General features: G+C 40.1%; 1 long non-coding RNA gene across 2 annotated transcripts in view; it reads left to right on the forward strand.

The window, feature by feature from the left end:
* The window catches only part of LOC137452055 (uncharacterized), a 50,946-nt gene that overhangs the window by 5,095 nt on the left and 32,936 nt on the right, over positions 1-12,915 (forward strand). For both annotated transcript variants that reach the window (XR_010989953.1, XR_010989952.1), the window contains exon 2: positions 4,574-4,659. This is a non-coding gene — a long non-coding RNA (uncharacterized lncRNA). The remainder of the gene's footprint in view (positions 1-4,573; positions 4,660-12,915) is intronic.

Raw genomic sequence — 12,915 nt, forward strand, 5'->3', positions numbered from 1 at the left:
TAACGAAATAATTGACCTTGATGTTTAAACTACAACTTCCTTCACGTCATCAAGCCCACTGTTTTTTAAAAAAAGGTTTTGTGTCTGAACTCTGGCATTCATTCTGCTAATCTCATAATAACGTTTGTTTCTTGTGGAATTTTGTCTGATGAACTCATTGGTGAAAGAGGAGAGAAGGAGTTCAGAATAACATGAGCTGTACAGCCCATTTGTATTTTCTTCTTGAAAAATAGGGGGGGGGGGGGGGGATGTAGAATGATTTTTCAGGAATAATTTTTTGGATGGAACGAAGGAGAAGCAGCTTTCTACAACTGTGCATAAGCCTTGGGACAAAGTGTGTTTTTTTAATATATATCTTGACTTTTAAAACACAGTGCAATCATTGACTACAAAAAATACTATTTTGTGGAATTCGTTCTCATTAAAATTAGGGTCTGAGTCTGCTTTTGAAATGTGAGAGAAATGGAATTAACTCTGTAAAGTGTGTCTATCACATAAAGCTTTTAGGACAGCCTGATTCACACTATATCCTGCCCTTTGTTCAGCTGACAGCTTTCCAGCTGCAGAATGAGGCACATATCTGGGGGCTGCTATTATCTAAGCTAAATATGTACATTTGGGATCAGTTCTACTTTATTTGAATACTCACAACTTCTGCTTGGGGATCTTAAGCATGAAAGGATTGCAGAGATGTGTATTTTATTAGCTACCCATCAGTCTTTGTACAGGGACAAAGGTGCATAAACACACACATTTATTAGTCTCGCTGCTCGGCAAAAGTTCAGAAAATTACATGGAAAAATTATTTCAAATTAAAAACAAACAGGCGACCAAACAACATACCCATTAATATACCAGAAAGCAGGCAAACAAACAAGGGGAGGGGGAATAAATGCAATAAATGAGCATGTAGAGTTTAGCTTGATTTTTATTTTGCTGTAAATGAAAAATATCATGGCAGCAGTGCCTTTGTTTTTTTTTTTCAAGTTCCATGATCCTTGAATGACAAAACCCTGGTATCAGCCTAAACATTCTTGTGTACTCTCCATGTCATGTACTCATACACAGACAAAACCCCTTCCTTTAACCATCCTGGTACTTTTTTTTTTTTTCCTTTCTCTTTTTTCCCTCTCCAGTGGATGTCTGAGGAATCAGGTTCTTCTCCTCCCAACAAAGGAGTAGCTAATATTTCCACTGATTAACAATATTTGAATTCCCTCCAAGGTGAACAAACAGTCAGTTCAATAATGATTGCAGGCCTGAGATCTTAGAGAGTATGGTGGTGTTACACGCTGGAGATGTGATATTATCTGGCAGTCTGAGCTCCGTCACAAGGGACAATCCAAAATTTCATGTCAATGATCCTGTTGAATTAGGTTTTCTCAACTTCACACAAGCACAAATGAAGTGACAGGGTCATCTCCCATCTCAGCATTATCTTCTGTCTCTTCCTCCCCTGTGCAGAATCGGCACCTCTGAAATCCCTCAAGCTCCTGACCAGCTCCTTGCCCCACATACTAGGCACCAGCTGACTGGCTGTCTGTGTCTGACACAGGGGCAGCACCTAAATCAGGAACGACGATATATGTTTGCAGGAGGTATAGCTGTTGGGTAGTTTCTTTTACCCACTTACCACAATCCCATGCTGTGGCTCAATCCCAGCAAGTGAATGGAGGAAGCACCCTTCCCCTGTTGGCTACTGTGAGTTTCCCCTGTTCACATAGGCAGCCTCCATGCTCACCACACTGTATTTTTACCACTTCACATATGTGCTTATGCAACTACTTCTCTTCAGTATTACATGGAATCAGAACATGGCACCTGGAGATGGCAGTTCTTGACCTCAGATGCTACAGGTAATAAAACAGAGTACCAGTTGTTCACTTGCAGTTGCTTGCAAAAACTGCCAGCTCTTCTTCTTTTCTTTTGTTTTTTTTTTAATTATGAGTTACAAGGACCACACAGTATAGTAACTGTTGTTGGATGGGGTGCTGTTCCCACTGTAAGTCACATCAGATATATGACCAGTGTGTTTTGTGGTGTGCAGCTGACACCCAGCCAATATGTCTTTTCCTAACAACCAAATACAGCTTGCAATGTAATGGTAGTGACAAGAGGTGGCATTTCAGTCATACTGGGCAGAAATTTTTGTATCATCTTTTGTTACTCTGATGGTGATTTGTGAGGAGTCCCCTTGGCATGTTGCTTCAACCAAGGGACTAAACTGCATCTCCTCAGTAGAGATTTTAAGCAGGAAGCTCTGTAAAATGAGGCTTCACAGATTTTTCCCTGTTCCCCTGAGGATGATTTACCTTAAGATTGTGCTGGACTTTGGGAAATTCTCTCACTCATATCAATTCCCCTCACAACACATTAGGGGGCCAATGACAGTGACTGTGTCTTGAATTTCCTCAGTCTCTGGTTATTTTGCTTTAGAATCTTCTGCCCTAAAAAACTGTTCTTATCAGGTATAGGTATTCTCTGTATCCTCCTCTGAAATGGTATGGAGCATTTCTGCACACTGAAAAAAAAACCACTAAATATTTCCCCCAGTACATCTGTACCAAATTCAGTGGTTGTTATGGAGATCATGTCAGTCAACTTGTAAAGCTCTTCTGGGTCTGTAGGTAACATGTTATACAAACACCTCTGCCTGCTGTTGTTTCCATAAGCTTAAACAGTATCTGTCTGGATACATTTCCTTACCCTTTTTTCCAAACATATCTTTGGCTCCATCAGACAGCTCTGGGGAAGGTGAAACCATTATGAAGATGCTAGCAGTATGAATACATGCAGAATTAAGACTGCTAGCTGCTGCAGCATGTCACTTCTGCCTGCAGCTTACTAAAGCAGAAGAGTCTTGTGGCTGACATATCGTCCACTTGACTGGGTTACATGACACATGCCAGAAAATGTGTCAACCCACTCCCTATCTCTTTGGCATATTAACCCAAGGAAGGAAACACAGCCAAAGAACATGCACATAACTTTGACAGGTTCTGCCTAATCTGCCCACGTAATGACATTTCTTATGCTAAGTTCCAGAGCAGTGTAGGGAGGCCATCGCCTGTACCAGCTGCTGGCAAGGCAAAGACAGTTTCATGGTAATGTTTAAGAGCCTGATGTTACATTTAGGAGTCTTTGTCTCCTGTGGTGCAGTGCTTAGAGAATGACATCAAAAGCCTTCCTAATTCACCTTCTGGGTTGTTTGATTATAGACACAGAGCTGTGATGCCCTAGGAGAATGTCAGTCATGATGACACCTGTGACTGTCCTCTTATTCAACTTGGGTCAGCTGTGCTGGCTGTTGGGGCAGCCATTAGAAGGACAAGAGCAGCCTTCCTCCTCTCCAGCCCTACCTCAGAGAAGCTATTCCCCCCCATGCTGGGACATGCCATGTGAACACATGGAAGGATTTTTCTCAGTCAGGCAAGGAAGAGGACACTCTGATTCTGTTCTACAATGTGGTAGAGAATTTCATCACATGGTGAAATATCCATTTCTCCTCCAACAGGCCAGGCATATCTGATCATGAGGAAGCTGTGTGTTCTCTGTTCCTTGGCATTTTTCCTTGTAATTAGTCTATCTGTTTCTGATTTGTTTATTTTCAGGCAGTCTTCGGCACCCTTGCTCACTCACTTGGGCACATGGGGCAAACCACAGACTTGCCCTGAAACTACACAGAAAGATAAAATCAGAAACAGACTAACCACAAGAATCAATAGCAAGGGGCAAAAAGCACATGACTGGATACTGCAGTTCCCTTTAGAGATCCATCTGCCTCAAAATGTGATGTAACTAGGCTCATGTACCACATCTGTGAAGGGGGTTACAGATCCCCCTTCATAAACTGACTCACAGGGTAAAACTATGCCAGCTCAGAGAAGCCAAAGCATGTTTAAAATAATTTCTAAGGAAGAAAAAGAAATTCAGTTTGTGTTCACAGAGCTAAAGCAATTGCTTTTAAGTCTGACATGACGCCTGTTAGTGTTATTGTTGCTTCCTAGAATTTAGGCTTCAATTTGGCAGAAGCTGAGAAGAAAAGGCATACACAGAACCACTTGTGAGAATCAGAGTGTCTGTCTGCAAGCATCAATTCTTTCCTGAATAAACACCAGTCACTGGGCTGCTGGGCAAAGTGGAGATACAAGATGGCCATCAGATGTGTATAGGCTCATATTCATGAGGCAAGGGTATTTATGGATGTAATTTACCTTTTTGTTTCTTTTTTTATTGCATGAAAGGGAGTAGCAAGATATTAATCAAAAATAGAGGAGCAGTACAAGAAAGGAAGGTCAAGCAGATGAGCATAGCTTCCTGCATATCCAGAATACAGAAGCTGTCTGAAAACACTATGTTTACAGTCAATGCACTAGATCCAGCTACACAGACAGTGTGCACAGCTGTCATTCCTATACTGAACATCATATTTGATACTCTCTGATTCTGCAGCCCTTCATCAGGTGAAAGCAATTCATGTGATAGATCAGACAACAGAGAAACCCTCCAGGTAGAAACCTCTACTTATTTCTGGTGAGGGAAAATAAAACTTTCTTTCTTTTGGAATCCACAGAAATACAGATGCAAAAGCAAGACATGGATAAATGAGAGAAGATAAGGTATTGCTCCTCCAAGCAGAACACCCTGTCTTCAAGACAGGTGAGTACATCCAAGTTTTCCAAATGTTTAATTGCCCACCAGATAGATCATAGATCTGCCCATCTCTCCTTCTCAGATACTTTCCAGCATTCTAAGCCATAATAGAATCAAGCATCAAGCAGAAATCAGTCTTGAAAAGAAGAGATAAGGTGATTAGAGGGGAAAAAAATGCAGTCCTGAGGATACCCTAAATTCCATAGTCGACCTCCTGGACACTGCCACGGAATTTTGTGCATCTCTGTGAAGACTTGGATGATTCTGTTTGATCATTAGCAGAACTTGGTGCAGCTGGATAAACAGTATATTTCTGCATCTACAAGTCTTCATTCATTTCCTACAGTAAGTTTTTTTTTATTTGACTGGCAGCTAGCCTATCTGGGCAGCTGATAAGAAAAAATATCATCCTCCATTCTTTACATCTCTGCTGCCTTTCCTCTAGTTCTAACACAGAGGTGTACAAAGAATTAAAGAACTCTCAATACATTTGTAGCCAAATATTTACCCTAAGTGAGGTAGATTATATTTGCTTACTCTATCCATTGCCATGCTGGCATGTGTTCAAGATTAACTCCTTGGAGTACTATTGAATACTTTAAAAAAAACCTTTGTTTGTAATAAACTGTTTGCCAATGAATGCGCATTTGGTGTTGTCTGGGTTGTCCTATCTCTTGAGCTCACACGCCTGGTGTTTGGGACAGCAATTTGTCTAGCTTCACAAACACGTCATTGGAGATGGTTCTGGGACGTGGACAATTTACCTTAGTCTTTTGGTGGATTACTAAGAGTATTTTGAAATTCTCTCAGGCATTTCACAGAGAGAAAATATAATTAAACAATGTCCAGAAGAAACATATTATTTCAGGAAATGCAACTTGATCTTGATCAGCTTGCTTTTTGAAAGCATACTTTTCTTAAAAATTATTTTAGTGGAGACAAAATAAAATATTATTTACATTCAATAATATGTAATGTTTTCCATAAAATGAAAGCATCTAAGCAGTTCCTTGTTTAATCTAATTTTGTTTTGAACTCTATAGCATTAATATATTTAACATTTTTCTGACTAAATTGAATATTTTAATGTCATTATAACCTTCGGGCATTCTGGTGTGAGAGTGATTTGGCAGTTGTGGAACACTTCCATCATGCCGATTGTATTTTCTCTGAATTTTCAATCTATGAAAACTTCAGTACCTTCACTTTTTTCCTAAGTGTTGGAATTTCCCATAGAATTGAAATTCTCTTTCCTGACCAGCTCTGCTAAAATTTCTTTCTCTATCAAAAAAGGCAGGGGGAAGGATGTCACAAATATACAACTATAAACTTGTCAGGATACATTTCTCATTGTTGGCTCATATGTTGCCCTCTTTTGGTAGCTTTTGTACTGTACTACACATTAAAAAAAAAAAACAAAACACACCAACCAACTGCTGTAGCAAAACTCAGCATCCAAAGGTAACTGAGTGCTGAATGTTAGAACTAAGTAACTGTGTGAGGAGAGCAATAGGTTTTGACCTAGCTTATAGGTTGTGAACCAGCTTATAAACAGATCCCATCAGGAGAGGAAAAGTATTGGTCAGAGAGTGAAGCAGTGCAATATAAAATTTGAGTATAAAGGGCAAAGAGAAACAAGAAAAGGGGGAAGAATCTGTAGGTACTCATGTGAATAATTTTACCCTGAATCCTGACTTCTATCCTGTGATGACAAACATGACTTCCAAGTATTTGTTCAACCAACATTTGTAAAGGGAAGTTCTACCCTAATCATCACTCCTTAAGTCTTTCCCTGTGGCTTTTTTTCATAACCTATGCAGTATTGACCAGTCAAGGCCAGAGGAGTGCCTGCTAGCTTTCTAAGATTAGATCTCTTGCAAAGTCAACACTTTTATTTTCATTATTACATTTCTGAAAGATAAAATTAAATATTAGATGTTCACTTTTACAGTGATTTGCTATTACTAATTATAAAATCATGTGACACTTATTGTAGTGTAAATCTGGAATCATTAACTGAAACATTGAAATGTTTGTTTGTGGTGGTGTGTTTTTTTTTCCCAGAAGACAGTTGTTTTCTGCTGTTTCTGAATACATTGAAAAAAAAAAATCCTCAGCCTGTGGCAATGATTGAAAGAATCTAAGGAGCTGAGTATTCACTTCTTTTGACTTTCAAAAAGAATCAAGCACTAACTCCCCCAAAATGCCATTCTTAGAGAACAAACTGCTCTCTGCCTCAGATAATTCTCAGTTATAAGCACAATAAATGGTTACACAGTAAAGATAGTCCCACCATATCCGTGATCACAGTTCAGCATTTCACAGCCCTGTTCCTTACAGATTAATTTTCCTTGGTTTGAAAACTAGCATCAGGAATTCAGCCTCACAGGAACTCTTTTATGAAGAGTTGCAGAGATGAATTCAGAGCACATAAGGGAAACCTGTTCCTCCCACCTTGAATTGTGGAGCTTTTGTGGTGGTTCCATATGTTCAGGAATTCTTGGGCTAGGGAATAACTCCCAGGCTTCCAAAGTAAAGACATAAAGCTGTGTTTTATGGGCATTCTCTGGAGCTTTTTCAAACCTATTCTAAAACCCCCAGCAATATGAACTCCCCTCAAAAGGCCATCTGACTGTTTTCGAATTTTCACCTGAAGAAAAAATACACCCAAAAGGCAATATTTTGCTGCCTTCCTCTCTTTCACTTAAATAATCCTACCTAGTTTAAACCTTTGCTGATCTTTGTTCTGTGTGTAAGAATGCAACAGCTCAGCCTTACAGAAAGATACGACTGCCTGCTTGGTTTAATGCAGCCAATATACACCTTTGAGCAGGAGAGGGCTTGTAGACTTTTGTCACGTTTCCTCACAGGCCTAACCAAGCCCTTTCTGCTCTGGTCTAACAAAGTGCTTAAACGTGTGCAGCGTTTAAGCTGATACATAGTTCCTTTGTTAAAGCCATTTAGCAGGCCTATAAAGGGAGTTGTCAATCAGCAGCACAGCCCTTGCACTTTAGGTTAAGTTTATGCCTAATGAGATGCTGGGTCTGAGCCTCAATCGTTCCCCCAAACTGATTTTTTCCAGCCTTTGAATGGCTATGGGATTTCTTCCAATTCCTTCCAGTCAGTCAGTGGCTGGCAATGTTGGAACATAGCACTGAATGTAATAGCATGTGAACTGTTGCCTCCCTGCTTCATGACACGTCTGTATGTGTGTAGCCTTTGTCACTATGCAAATAAGTATCACGGTATCACGCTCCCATCTTATCTGCTGACCACTATATCTGTCAGCAATATTGACAGATAGGATATGTACAATCCAATATGTCTGCGTGTGTGTGTGTTGTTTGGCAAATGTTGTACCCAGCTTTCTAATATCTGACGGTCCTTTGATATCATTTATCTGCTGTTCCTGTTTGCATTCCTTTCTGATTTGGTATCATCAGCACATTTCACTATTGTGCTGTTTACCTCTACTTTGAGATTGCCGTAGAGATATTAAATAGAACGATGTCTGTCAAAAGTCTCTGCCATGACCCACAATACACTTCTCAAGCTGTGTTAACACTGCAACTGATCATTGCCCTTTGTTTACCTCGTTTCTCCAATTTCAGTCTACACAGCAATGTTCCCCACCAAAACAGTTAAAGTTCTTTCTCTCATCGCGAATACCTGAAACAGTAGCAAAGTATATATTCAGCACTCCTGATAGGCACTCTCCTACATTCCCATCCAGTCTGTTTATCTCTCAGTTCACTTGCTGTCCATACTACCTTGCTTGTCATGTGCAAGCTCGGAGCATGCTGGCTGTAGCCTACAACCGTGGTCCCAAATCTGTCGTATGTAGAATGCATTGTGTTGCATATTAACATGAAAGGTACATTTAATAAATTTCATCCTTCCCAAGACCATACTACTTGCTGCTTCTGATACTATTTGCCTCAGTGTTTCCTTGGGATTAGTGGATGCTTCAGTTGCATGAAATCACGACTTTTGAGGCCAGAAAGGACCATTAACTCATCCTTTCTAATATCCTCTGTGTAGCAGACTGTAGTGTTGCCCCATTCCCCATATACCAGTCCAAAGAATTTCTGTTTGGCTAACACCTGTTTTCCAGAAAGCAATCCAGTTTTGATATGTATGCTATCACTTTTTTGGGCAGTTTGTTTCAGCAGCTCATCACACTTACTGCTACAAATCCAAGCCTCATTGCTTGCTTAAATATGCTTGGTCTACTTGTCCACCCACTGATTTTTGTAATATATTCATCTGATGCAAGACATTTTGTTGTTGTTGTTGTGAAGGTAATTATACACTGTAGTCCAGACAACTCATTTTGGTAAGGGAAACAGCATATTCCCCAATCTACAAGCTCTTCTGATGTCTTTTCTCCCACCCTTTTTTAGATTTCTAGCCCCCACAGCACTGCAACACACTACTGCCATATAGTCAGCCTTACATTCAACACATACACCCCTGCTAACATGTTCCAAGACAATGTCCATCCTCTTTCACACCATCAGACAGAGTCCTGTGTCCAATTCCTTCCCACACACATGATGCTAAAGCCTTTTCAAGCACCACTCTTTAATTCCACCAACTTTAATTTCCTCCTTAACTTACCAAGCATTATTTTACTAGGGATACACTTGTCTCTCAATCATTAAGGACAATTCTGTGGTCTGCCAGGTATAACCCCCATTTCTGCAAACTGACTCCAGTGTTTTCATTTGGAACTGACAGATACTTTTTGACATCTATCAGCTAGTCAGTTCTTAATCTACTCAGCAGTTACTCAATAGCTATTCTACAGCCTTTTTTTTTATCTACTTAAACAGAGAAGGCAAACAAATGCATTTGAATGCTGAAAAAACAATGTTAGAACCTAGATCCTGCAAAGTGTTAAAGAATCTTATCCCCACTGCTGTGTAAACAGTTATAAGCAGGCAGACTTATGGTTTAGGTCTCCAGTTATGAAACCTCATGCTTTGTGTATTTTTCTGTTGGCATTAGTTTCTTTTATCTACAAAAGACAAAAATTAAACATTATGGCAGTTGGATGAAACACATTTTCTTTTCTAGTCACATACACAGAGGTTTCCTTTTGTTTCTTTGCATCTCCACAGGTAACTATCATTTTTGAAGAATAATTGGCAATGTCAGTGTAAGCCTGTTAGCATATGTAATAACACTGGGTGCAGATTACGCAGCTTTAGTGAATACCATCCATATATCGAAACCCTAAATCCCATCGTCTGTTTCTCTCAACAGGATTTATTTATTTGTGTCACAGTGTTTCTTTCTTGTTAATTGCTTCAAGTTATTTTATGTAATTAAAGACAGATGGTAAAGCAAAGTTCAGTATCTCATCTATTTGTTAACCAGTGGCTTACACAGCTCTATAAATGTATCAGGGATGTTATGATTTTGGGTTTTTGTGTGCTGTGCTTTAAATTAAATCCTGGGACCAATTCCTAGTTACACTGAAGCCAATAACAGAAACTGCCATTGACCAGGATCTCGCAGTGGGAGACCGTGGATGAGGAAAGCTGTGAGCCAGCTCAGTGTGGTGTTTATGCTTTATGGAGGTACACAGCTCACCCACCCTTAGACCCAGGTCTTATCATGGACCTTTGCATTACCAGCTTCCACAGCGTGTCAGTGGGAAAGGAGTGGCCAGGTCAGGTCAGGGTGTTAACAAAGAGGTTAGTTCTCCTGGCTATGTGGAAACCTATCCCTGGTCTTGGCATTCTTTGGGTTTATCGGGGTGGGGGGGAGAATTATGTTTTTCCATATGCAAGGGAGTGAAACATCTGTTTTCATTAAGGACATCTTGCTCTTCAGATTAGAGAAAATCACCAAGAAAGGGAGAACAAAATAAAGTTTCCAGGGGAGAAAGAGGCCCACCACGTGCTCCCTCTATGTAGCCATCTTGAACTGATTCAGAGAATAGCCTGCAACTGGCAGCCTGCAAGCAGCCCTGGCTGTCCCAGCTCCTTCTCTCCCACAGTCCCATGTACCAGTGGCTCAAACTGTTCATGGGCTTGATTTACCCCAGCTAATTTTTCCTTCAGGTCTGTCTGCATAGTACTCTCCTCACTCTGAAATCTCTTGGCAAGTTGCAGCATAGTGTATTATTATGATACTCTTCTGTTTCCTGTTTGTCCCTTTTGCTCACACACTCAGTAAGTATACTGTTCACCTAGGCACAGTCATCAGTGGCAGCAATGGGTTTCTGACCAACTTGCTCCTCATCTGCTTGGTCCCATCTTTTAGTCCAACAAAGCAATTTATCTTTATCTGATTTGACTCAGTACTTGCCTGCTTCTATTGTTTTTCACATTCTTGCATTTCCACACAATAATGGGACTGACAGAAATGCAGTTCCTCAATTAGACTACAAGGGGTGTGCTGGGAATCATGAGCCAGCCTAAGAATTCATGTACTATATCAAATTATCAGAACTGACACAACACTTCCAGCAAGCAAGTTTGGAAATATTAGAATCTCCCTCATCCCTTTTATGCCCCCAACCCACACCACAGCCTTGCCCCCACCCCTTCCTTGGGAAGGCAAGATTAGAGAGAATAAGTATTTCTCATCACTACTATGAGTCATGCTCACACTAAGCACATGGCTGGTGAGGTCAGCGACAAGGGTTACTGGACTTGGACTGTAGAAAAAAATGGATTTATCTAAGTGACATTGCAGTTAGAGCTACAGGAAAGAAGAAGAGACATGCAGAAGCCACCAAGGCCCCTAAACCATAGACAGAAGGGGAAGTGGAGATGAACTCATGTTTCTTGGAAGAGTGGGTGGAGACAGGTGGCATGGTACACTTTGATCTTTTATTCACCTAGCCTTTTGGCCCTTTACAGAAGCTTTTATTTCTCCCTCCATGAATGGAAAAACAGCAAATGCACCTCATTTACTCCTCCTGGGACAGGATTTTTAAAAGCACTAGCACCACTTCTCATTCTTAGGAACACATGATTAAGCTTATTTGAAAATAAATGGCAACTTCTGCCAAGTAGGTGTCAAATAAAATTCCTATTTAAAATGCAGATATTCAACTTTAAGCACACGCTTAAGTTGCAACAAAGACAATGCAATTTAAACAAACTGAAGTTCAGCATATGCTTCATTGGGTGCTTGAGTGAGGCCACAACCGATGAAGGATTACCCACACCAGCAGCCCATCAGCAGATTGGAGAATGGTACTTAGGTTACTGAATTTGCTGTAACAGGTGTTTTTTTTCCTTTCCCCTCCCCCCATTTGTGTTTTTTGTTTGTTTCATTGTTGTTGTTTGGTTTTTTGTTTCCCTGTAAAACAAGTTTCATCCTTTTGGAAGCTAGCTGCATTTAGCACCTACTGTCAAAACTTCCGAACTGCTTTACCACAGAGGAAAAAGAAATCTAATACTGGTGTTGAAACACAACTTTCAGTTTTAAAGGTTGATTGTTTTGGGTTTTTTTAATTGTTAAAAGCTAAAGCAGTGAACAGACACATTTTACAGTCTATTGCATCAGGCTCTTTTTCAGTAGGTTTGCTCCTGCCAACAGCAGGTTCAGAATTGCCAATTCTAATTAAAAACTTTATTTTAAAGATACATTTCACAGTTTATTCATGGCAGTAAGTGCTTCCCACCCTGAGAAATTTAAATTGCTGGGTTGAGAAAATGGATACTTTTCTATTGATTCCCAAGCAATGGTTTTAGCTAATTGTTTCAGCAGTTCATTATTGACCTATCGTGAGCGATAGGCCAGTCACCTAGAGTGGACTCCACAAGTTGTAGCTACTTCTTTGTCCAGGGTTTATGTACATCTTATTTTCCTTTGTAATTTTGTATTGCATCAGTTTAAAAATGGCCAAAGATTATTTCTGCCTCAAGAATTTCAGTGAGAAGTCCTTTTAGTAGTCCCAGTTGTAACAGACAGACAATTGCCATCATGAGCTCTATATAAGTAGCATTGTGAAATCTGTAACTTATAAGATATTCCTTAGCAAAAAATATTTTGATAACCCATGTTTCTCCTGCTGTGGCCAGCTCTCTGCCTCAGAAAGAAAACAGGACTGAAACAGTTGTCTGCCTTCCAGATTTAGTGGGAAAACAGTGCCTTCAACAGCAAAGACTTTTCTGAACACCAGCTCTAGAAATGCCACACATATGGGTGGCTAAATTTGACTTTGGGTTCTCTGCCTCTTAAGGTGCACACTAAATGGAGTTTCAAGTGAGCAAAATGTGGCCTAGCCTTTTGGCTCAT

This window comes from Melanerpes formicivorus, unplaced genomic scaffold, assembly GCF_026170545.1.
Source record: "Melanerpes formicivorus ecotype bairdi unplaced genomic scaffold, bMelFor1.0.p_v2 SCAF_48, whole genome shotgun sequence".
Taxonomy (NCBI): domain Eukaryota; kingdom Metazoa; phylum Chordata; class Aves; order Piciformes; family Picidae; genus Melanerpes; species Melanerpes formicivorus.